The sequence below is a fragment of the Apaloderma vittatum genome, unplaced genomic scaffold (genome assembly GCF_000703405.1).
Source record: "Apaloderma vittatum isolate BGI_N311 unplaced genomic scaffold, ASM70340v1 scaffold8137, whole genome shotgun sequence".
NCBI classification, from domain to species: domain Eukaryota; kingdom Metazoa; phylum Chordata; class Aves; order Trogoniformes; family Trogonidae; genus Apaloderma; species Apaloderma vittatum.
In genome coordinates this window covers 40,674-51,143 of record NW_009724478.1, presented here as the reverse complement: position 1 = coordinate 51,143, position 10,470 = coordinate 40,674, and positions in this window count along the sequence as shown.

Below are 10,470 nucleotides of genomic sequence, written 5' to 3'. Positions count from 1 at the left end.
AAATGAGCATGGAGATACCTGTGACAGGACACTGAGCTTTTCATGCTGCTCATGATAAAGATTGTTGTTTCTCTGGAAGGGCATCCACAGCGTTTATTCTGCTGCCTGCATTTTAGTGAACGTTTATATTTTTTTTAAAAATGTTGTTTTCTTAGTAAAATACTGGGGTTCTTAGATACTAGAGGGAAGGAAATCGGTTAGTCTTTGGAAATGTAGAAGCTTACCTCTGTCTCCAAGTGGACAAGCTTTTTGGTGTGTGGACTCTCAGGAGCGGCTTCAGTCCACCTGCGTTCCAGCCAGGCTGAAGCGTACGTAAGGTCACCAGCAGCAGTTGTAAGTTGGTGAGTAGGAGCACCAGTGGGAGCAGCTGGTAGCACAGGCTTCACCACAGCCTGGAACCCTGTGTGGATGCGCATGGTCCTAGGTCGGTTGGGTACCCCACTTGCAATGGAGTTGTATCCTCCATCATCATCAGGGCTGCAAAAGCTGAGCTTAACCTTTTCAAGGAATACCTAGTGATTCTCTGAGCTCCTTACTTGCCAGAATAACTTCAAAAGCTGGTGGATTTTGACCAGTGATGTTGAACATGTCCAATATTCAAAGTGAAATGTGTCCTGGTTGGTTTGACTAAACTGTGACAGATGAGAAGTGGATCTGCATTGATTTCTTAATAACTATTTTTAGTAATTCTGTGATTAAGTGAGAAGAAGTTACTGGGTTGTCAGAATTTTTCAATAGCTGTACTAATCTACCTTTAGAGAAGGCAGTGGCAGAGTAACTCATGACACCCTGCCATACCAAATGCACCCTTGAAAACGAAGAGGCAAGCTGTTCTTTCAAAGGAGCCTTCTCTCCTCTCCAGCCACATTCTAAAAGGTGTCAACACCTTCTAAAGAGTGGAACGGCCATGACTTTCAAGTTGTTTGGAGACTACTCTAGGACCAGACAGGAGAAAGATAGGTGTGCAGTTGGTTTTGGGGAAGATTTGTTTTAAAGAAACTATACTTGCTTTCAGGAGTTTATTTGGCCTCTGCTTACAGTTTGCCATTGCTCCTGGAGGAACAGAATGAGATGCTGGGCTCTTGCGCTAGCGTGGATGCTGTGAGTGATGCAGCTGCAGAAGCGCCAGGTGTCATTTTACTGAAGAGATAAGCAGGCTGTGGTTTCCTCCCCTCTCCCCGTCTTCCACCCTTGCTTCATGGTGCAGCACCAACCATCTGGCTGCTCCATCTCCCCGAGAGCCTGAACGTTAGGGCAGAGCTTGTCACCGCTGTGATGGCTTGGGTGGAGAAGGTTTCAGGAGCAGAGCCTTCGTGGATGGAGCTGTATCACTGGAGCACGTGGCGCCCGGTCAGCAGGCTTCAGAGAGTCGTTCGATTCCAGCCTCTGCAGAGGAGCAATAGTTGAAGCTCTTGTCTTTAAATCCAGGGTCTGCAAGTCAGGAAAACCTCCAGGTACCCTCACCTGGTGACTACAGCACAAAGATACTCTACAGGTCCTGAAGTCTCTATGTGTGTCTATCATGACTGTGCAAGTGTAACTCCTTGGTGCAGGCAATTTGGGTTGTGCACAACCTCCAGTTTACAAGTAAAAAATGCCTTTTTTGGGGGTAGGCTCAGACATAAATCTGGAATCTGCTTCTTCCCTGAGTTTGCCTGCCACTCGGCACCTCGTGTAAAGATTTGTGGTTCCTGAGCACAGAACCAGGAAAATTGAATTCTTAGGCAAGGTGATGTTTGTAAAATTCCATCTGGGCTCTTCCTGGAGGCTTTCTTGGTGACTGGATGAGAACGGTGATGTTGACTGGTTCTTGCAACAAGGAGAAATTTGGCAGGCAAAGGAGAGAGAGCAAGGCCAGAAGGAAGGTGTGGACTGCGTGTTGACTTGTGTCCAAATCTCAGACATCTGCTGCAATGAAGAAATAGTCTTGGGTGCACCAGGAAAACACTTTGCAATAAAACTACTACAGCAACGTCATCAACTTCAAATCTGAGTAGTTCATTAAGGGAGAAAAAAGTATTATGGTGTTGAGTTGTAGTACCTTCAAGTTGTTGTTGTGTAAATGGGACTGATTGGTGATAAATACCAAGTATTTTCTTGGACGGGTAAATATTATTCCACACGGTCACATTATTACTGCTGTGAATATGCAGATTGAGTAGTTGAGAGTGTGTTGACCCTGTTGGGTTCAGGCACCGACATCTCTGTGTTTAGGCCTTAATGAATGTGCCTGTACGGTTGTAATAGCTGACAGTTCTTCTAAATTAAAGCAGCTTTTGAGTTGCTCCCACTTTCTTGTGAGATTAGCTGGCCAAAACTTAGGCTGTTTCATCTATTTTTGAGTTTTTCCAGGTGTCAGAAAGAAGAATCTTCTAATTCAGCACGTTCCAGTGACCCCTTCAAGTCATTGCTGGTTTTTAATGGAGTTTTGGCTTAAGAAAAAAATAAGGAATAAATTTGCTCTACAGAGGATGTCAGGAGAGCATATAGGACTCCACACACCAGCAAAGGTTGGGAAACCACTTTAAAGTAATGGCACTAACTAAACATAGAGAGAGAGATGTTTTTGTAACAGCTTGCCAGGACTCCAGTCCTCTTTCTTTGTGTTAAATGCGTGAAAATTGTGGTTCTCTGCATTGTTCCGTCTGGGAGAACTGCATGATTTTAAGAAACGAAAATGAAATCAGCCTTGTGTTTGATACTTTATCGAGCCCTTCTGTTACCTGATGTGAAAGCAGGTAATGTAGCCTGGTTCTGTGGCACCCTTGCATTCCCCCGTGCTTGGAGTAGTGCCCAGTTGAGCATTTAGGGCAATTTTTTGGTCCTTTGTGCCCTAAGAGCAGGCCAGTGAGACTAGAATAGCATCCTGAGTCAGGCTCGTGGTTGAAATACAAATGAAGGCAGGAAAAGTGCAGCCAAACCTGTGCTGCTTTGCAGGGAACTTGACTCTACGGAGCCTGAAAGGGGTTGGAGTGAGACCGAGGGGTGGGGAGTGGTGGTGGGATGACTGGATGGTGGAGCTCGCTGTCTCTCCATGGAACTGGAGCTGGCGATTTCGTAAAGCATCAAAAGCTTCACGCGATTTGTTCACTAATAAGAATGTGGAGTAACTAACATAGAGCTCAGAGGCTGCTGAGTGTAGATAGCACCAAGAAAATTCAGACCTGGGCTTCCAAGTGGCTTAAGGGATGCTTTGAAAACTCACCCCCCTGTCTTGCGCTTCATTTGGCTGCTCATTTCAAGACAAAACCCCCTTTTCCCTTCTTTTTTTTTTTTTTTTTTACTGCTTCTTTTGGGGTGAAAAATTACAATTTTTCTTCTAACGCATTCCTTCCTAAGGTGAAGTAGTGCTGTAGCGTGCGGTGCATTCTGTGGGCTTATCTTCCTATCATCAACTGAGAAATATCTTTCTTCTGGTATTTTGAATGTAGGTAGAGGTTGAAAATGGGTTTTATTCATCGAAGCTACTGGAGTAGTTTAGCATTTTATGCCTATGAGTAACAGCAATGCAACCGTGTAAAAATAGTAACTCTCTGTAGAGTGATCTAAACTTTTTCCTTTGTAATGTGTTGAGATTAGAGAAATCACTGGGGACTTCAGCGAGTGGATCAGATGTAACGGCTTCAAAAAACAGGATGTCTTCTTCCACAACAGCTAACCTGCTCGCAAAAATAGCAACTGAGGAAGGATTATCATTAATAGCATTCAGTGTAATAGACACAAAACTATTATACCTTAGGGAAATATATCCGATAATAATAGCCTTGGATGCTAAATATGATTTATTTCTGGTGTTTTTAAACTGGTTTGATGACTCAGGGTTGAACAATCTGGATATCGTTGATTACATAAGATCTATAATTTAAGTTCTCAATGTCTGCATTTTGTTTCTGCGCTTACTTTTATTTCAGCTTGCCTTGCAATTCGGGGTGCGCCTTCTGAAAAATGTTGACGCCGTGTTTTTAACACCCTTGCCTGTGATTTTTGCTCTGCGGAGAGCTCAGTGTGAGTTGCTACTTTGAGCAAGAGCAACGAGCCCCTGTCCTGAGAGCAGCCGATGATTTCACGTCGTTGGGCTTCGAGATTTACGTTGAACCCTTTGCAGATACGGCTCGGTGATAAACGTGTAGGTGGACCGTACACTTGGATGCCCATATACTGCAGAAATGGGGGTCTTCGCTCCAAAAATAGGGTAATTATCTCTTCACCAAGGAGGCTTCAAGCACCTGCACCGACGGGGAACATCCCTGAAGTCCCTCAGCCTATTTGCAATTTAAAAAAGAATTCTACAGCTGGCTTTGTTGGCCGTAGCGTTTGTTTTTCAGGGAGGTCCCGATTTTGCTCACTTTTGCAAATTGTTTTATAGAGGTCAAGTATTTCGTGCTTTCGCTCATAGTGCTAGTTCTCTGCTGCATACCACAACTGCAAACAAGCTTGGGGAGGAAAAAAAAATTGCAAAATGTGGTTCAGTCAACCAAAGAGCAGAGTTTATCTGAGGCGCCAAAACTCGTACAACTGGCTGGAGTGCAGGGATGCAGACACAGAGAGAACAGCTCCTTGCTGTAATTCAACCCTGGTGGTGTTTTCCAGCCGGACTGTAACGGATTTACTCTGTTCCTCTTCCTGAAGGGAATTAGCTTCCAGTACAGCTGCAGGCATCAAAAAGAGTGGACAGCATCCTCCTGCCCCAAAGGAATCCCAAATAATAACTAAGGTAGGATTAGCAATACGCCCCACCCCGTGCCCTGAGACAGCATGGCCTTCCCTCTGCCTTCTGGAAGGGGTGGCAGGACAAGGCTTTTCACATCATCATTAGTAAACTGCGCAGAATAGTGGAGTTGTAAAGCCTAGGAAAGGCTGATGTCAGCGGGAAGACCTTGGTTTGTAAATCCCCGCAGGAGAATTTACAGGCGGTAAAGACAAACTCTAAAGCGGAAGCTCTGCATGTAAGTAGCACAACCCGGCGCTTGCATGGAGATCGTCATCTTCAAAGAGCAAATGTTTGCTAACTGTGCTACAGCAGCCTTCGAGGCTGTCGGACAGATATTAATACAGGTGGAGAAATTGAGTCAAAGGAGTTATGTCATCCTCTTGGATTAAAGACAGGCGTAACAACTGTGAATGAATAATGCAGATTTTCTTTGCCTTTACCCCTGTGGGTGGGAAAGGCGTGCTGGGACCATACAGATGCAGGTTGGTTTGGAAAAGCAGGTCTTTCTCTCTAAATTTAGGTTTCTAATGCGCCAAGTGCGTGCATATTTAAGGTGACGTGAAATCCTTCCTATCCAGGATAGCTTTAGGCCCTAATTCAACAAGTCCCATGTTTTGTGCAGTCGGAGGTGCGCTCAAGCCACCACACGTGAGTTTTCTCCTACCGTTGCTCGCTTTTGGGGTCCCTACTGATGTTCCACTACTGTGTGTGTCTTTTTGTTCTCTCAAATGACTTTTGAACTCGCCGTTTAGCTTTAACCGTATCTGATGGCAGGCTTGAAGTTCTCAAAAATGTCCTGTATGGTTTGTGGAACTACGTGGCTGATTAGATGAGACAGATCCTTCTGCTTAAGAACGGGCTTGTCTGCTCCTTCGACACCAGAGAGCGTACATGGAAGTGCCCTGATCAGAGTTCACCCTGTAACAGCCACGAGAAAACCAGCACACAAGGCTGAAATCCGAAGAACAGCTCGTTCCACTGCACTTGAAATGGCTTCTTGCGGCTTCTTTCTTTCCCTTTTTCTGTCATCTTGTAACTTGTGACTGTGGCATTGGGTGTCGCAGTTCTGACTGCTGTGACGTGGACGCAAGAAACTGTTGTCACTTCTGGCCCGGCATCAAAACGTGAAGTGTGAGTCTCTGTGTCGCTGGGAAGCACTGATTTTCCCACAGTACCTGTATTTTTTTTTCCTATAGAACAGAGGCTTCCGAAACTGGATGAGCATCTTCCTTACAAACAACACCTCGTCGCGTAAAGGAAGAGCATTATTGCGCGATGCGTGGGAAATGACCCATCAGGAAACTATACCCGTTGTTACGGAATAGGGATGAGCTCAGGTTAACTATTAATTATGACCTTTATTACTTATAAAAATGCCGTGAATACCTCTTCTGCGCTGTGAGAGCTGCCCCACCCAGGGCTTTGAGGCTTTATTCCTCATGCTTGAGAGCTGGAAGTTGGCCCCATCAGCACGACCCGTTCCTCTTCTGGCTGACAGAGCGCTGACGGTACCTCTGGCTTCTGAGAGGAGTGGGAAATCAATCACTGCTTCCCAAGACTTAAGGCGATGGTGGTATCCCAGGTTTGTGGCTGGGAATAAAAGTTATTGGGGTTTGGACTGTTTCGGGGAGAGGAGACGCGCTTACGTGGTCGAGTGAAATAAGAGCCAAAGTACCTTTTTTCTTTTTTTCTTACCAATGTTAAAATTCCCGCAGTGGTAAAGGTTGGAAACAGAACTTGAGTTAGGTACATAGACGATAACAATTTGTCCAGTGATTCATTAACTAGTTGCAAACTCTGAGCACTAGAACTGCCGTACTGGGTGGTGAACACTGAAGACCTGGGCCGTGCTGTTAGTAAACCTGGAGCAAACTCCTCCCAATCGCCCGTGATGGGTTCCCCAGCTGCAAATGGCTCAGGTCTGTCTGCTGACCATCTTGGGAGATAAAAGAGTACTCGATTCTCTTTTCTTTCCCATCAAGTAGCCTTTTGTTTGGTTGTTTTATTTTCTGATGCTTTTCTATACTTGTTTTCTAGCTTTGATAGAACAGGTACTGTACGGGTTAATTTTACTCCTAAAATTACTTAAAATGTCATCTCACTGGAGATGACAAATCAAGGTCCTCGTAAACGTTCATGCTATAAAAACAATTCTGGTTTATGCACCTTTTATTATTGTTGCCCGCGTAAAAAGAACTCGTTAACTTTGCCAGAATACTGAAATTTGAACATCTCCGCATTGTGAACACAGAAGCAATTTAATTTTAAAGTGGCAGAGGGCAAAGTTTCTAATAAAAATGTAATTTGTAGCCTCTGACTGCAAATGCTTCTGTTTGTGCTAATTCTCATTTAAGTCGCTCTGGAATGTGTGATATATCAGCTTAAACAGCTGCAATATCAAAGGCTTTACTTTTCATTATAAATTTTTTTTTTTCCTTTAACTACTTTGGTGAAATTCAAATACACCAGTAATAATGTTTTACTTTTATCTCATTATCAAATTAGTTTTACAGTGCCCTAACCTGGGTTAAATCACTTAAACACCATTTCAAAATCAACCGTTGAGTTGCATTATATCATTCCAACAAGATATTCTCAGATATTCTCTTAGGCCGTCTTTACTGTGTTTGGGCAAAACTGTGGAGAGAGGTTTTACTAGATGAGGAGAAGAAAAATGAGGTTGGAAAAGACCTTTAAGACCATCGAGTCCAACTGTTAAGCCTGCAGTGCCAGCCCCACCATAACCCACGTCCCTGAGCACCACATCTTAAAGGGGCTTTTAAACCCCTCCAGGGGTGGGGACTCCACCCCTGCCCTGGGCAGCCTGTGCCAGGGCTTGACAGCCCTTTCGGTGAAGAATTTCTTCCCAATATCCAACCTAAACCTGCCCTGGAGCAACCTGAGGCTGTTTCCTGTTGTCCTATCACTTGTTCCTTGGGAGAAGAGACCGACCCCACCTCGCTACAACCCCTTGCCAGGGAGTTGCAGAGAGCGAGAAGGGCTCCCCTCAGCCTTGTTCGTCAGCCGGCTTTGCAGGATGGCTGCGAAGGGCAGTTTTCTTTCCTTGCTTCCTTATCCTTCACCAAGTAAGTTTTCTCCTTCTCATCTGCTTTGGGAACCTGACCCCTTCCCCAAGAATGTTTGGTCCTGCCGAATGCCTTAATTGTCACATGGTTCAAAAGCAGCAGCTGGAGTGAGTTAGAGACATCCCCCCTAAATATTTTGTCAGAGAACACCCACTTTTTGTCCCGTGCACGCTCCGAGTACGAAGTCACTGGTGCCCTTGGGGTTCCCTTGCTGTGCAAACAGGAGGATGTGTTTTGCCATCTCTGCCACCGGCTGTGGCACTACTTGATCTGTGAGTTCTCGCAGTGGAACACGATCTTGCCGAGGTGTTGGCATGCTTTTTGGGGGGGCCTCTGGGTTTTTTGAAATATATTCTTGGACTGCTGATACGAATGAAGCCAACAAATCTGCTCCCGCTGTCTCTTACAAGGCTGCCTCCAGCTCTGTCTTGCAGTTCCTTTGCTGAACCTCTTATGTCCCTTTTTATCTTGTCAGCGGATCTGAGTAATCAAAAGCTGAATAATCACACAAAAGTGCTACGGAGAGCTTTTCCCCAGCTCTTCTCTGCCGATGGTAACGCATCCAGGGCTCGTACTGACAGACTCATGTGGGGCTGGAGGCTGCTCCCGGACATGCCGCCTGTGATCCTGCCCTGTCTGACTGAACCCGTTTGATCGTCGCAGGCGGTCAAACTCCTGGCTCGACTCTTTTTTATGTTTGTGTTTCTCTCAGGCAAATGGAGCTGAAACAAAGAAGCTGGGGGGACCAAACTGAAGGAACCAACGTGAAGTGTTCTCGTGGAAAAAAAAAAGAAAAAAAAAAAGAGATACGAAACACAAAGCACCATTTGTGCCTGAATTTGGGGGGTTTAGGGGAAGGATGGCACTGTTTGGCTGCTGTAGATGACTTGGTTTTTCTCAGCTGGAGAAATGCTTGGATTCTATTCTCTTGTTAATTAACCAGTCTGAGGAAAAAATACATTTGTAAATTAAGCAGGAGGACCACTTTAGGACCCCACACTGACCTTCTGCCACGGCTGGCAGCTTCCTTCTGCTTCTCATTCGCAGGTGCAAATGCTCTGAAGACCAACCCAAGGGTTGATCCACTGCTGCGGAGCTGATGGCCCCCACTACCGAAACCTTGCCACATAAACCCAGTACACCCAGAGAGAAGTTCTTGTTCTTCTTCTGGCAGGAATGTTCTTGAGGGGTTGTCTTCCTTCATCTATGGACATTCAGATTTGCGTGACTGTATTCACGTAGAAGCCCACAAGCTGCTCTGCTGGTGGCAATACCTGGGGAGTCAAGCTGTGTTGGTAAAAGCGGCACGAACTGGAGCTGGTTCCTATTTTGGTTAAAGATGACCGGAGGCATTTCAGACGGGCAGTCAGTTGGACAGGGTGTATTTGCAACTTCACGTACGGTGAGGATAGCAGCGTCTGTCTACGAGTAGCTGTAAGTGTGCAAACCTTACTCAAAAGCCATGTTGTAGCTGGAAAAGTTGACTGAATCTTTCAGAGGGCTATTTGAGTTTGAGGTCAGTTATTTTTACTTTTCTGCTTTGTTCTGGTTAAATACTTCTGCTTGCTCTTAGAACAATAGCTCCCACCACACTGAAGCCTTCGCTTGGCGCAGTAGCTTTTCGTACCTCCTCCCGTAGCGGTCTGTGCAGCGCCTGAGGGTCTCATCTCCTTAGTTTAGCTAAATATAGACTTTTCAAGCCCTTTTATAGACCCTAATCCATACCTTTACTAAGCTTAACAAGCTGAATCCTGCGGCATAAGCAGCTGACGCAGCTTTACAAGTAGAGGAATCCTCTACGTTCCCTTACGCTCGCTCTAATCGGCCAGGGTTTGTTTAAATTTTTTGCAGCTTAATCTGGTATTTTGCTGCCTGTACGTATTTTGACTCTGAGGACTGAGTTGTTGTGATGATTTTTCCTGTCTGCAAACCTACTCCTCGGTTTTCCGTGCTGTCTGCCCGGGGAGACCCAATAATTTTTTGGTTTTTTTTCAAATAACTGTTTAATAAAAAAAACACCACCCCAAACCATCAGGCAGTTGCTTTGACACGACTATAATGTCCTGTTTTACCAGTCTGTTCGCAGGCTGAACTTGTGAAAATGAGAGCTTCTCTGGCTTTGGTTGCAAAGCTTCTCTCACCTTCTACTCTTCGGTTTGGAGGAAGCTGGGTCCCGTGCGCACGCTGGCCACAGCAACAGGATGAAAACGTCCACAGAGGTTTCTGGTGGAATCTTGCTTTGACATTTAATTTTACAATAGTTATAGGAAAGATTTGTTTCCGTATCTTAGTTTGTTTGGCTTTTCCCAGCTCAATTGCAGACTCAGTACGCGTTTTTTTTCCTCAGTGCTCTTTTCTAAAAGCAAGCAGATCTGTGGTTTGTGACCGTGGTGCGTGCAGCTGCGTGTCACTGGGTGCCTTGGATTCGAAAGCGTTTTCAAACCCGCTGCTGGAAACAGAGAGGCTCACGCAGCACGGGTGCTGTGTGTTTGCACGTGTGCACCCCTCTTGCCGAAGGGTTGCGAGCAGCTAGGTAGCTGGTTCACAACAGCAGGGACTTGCAAGGCTTAAAAAAAAGAAGCACGGAAGAGGAGGACGCGCGTGATCACACGTTATCCTTCCTTTATCTGCGCACTTTCCTGCCTGCCAGCAGCCAGGGCCTTGCTGCGTCTG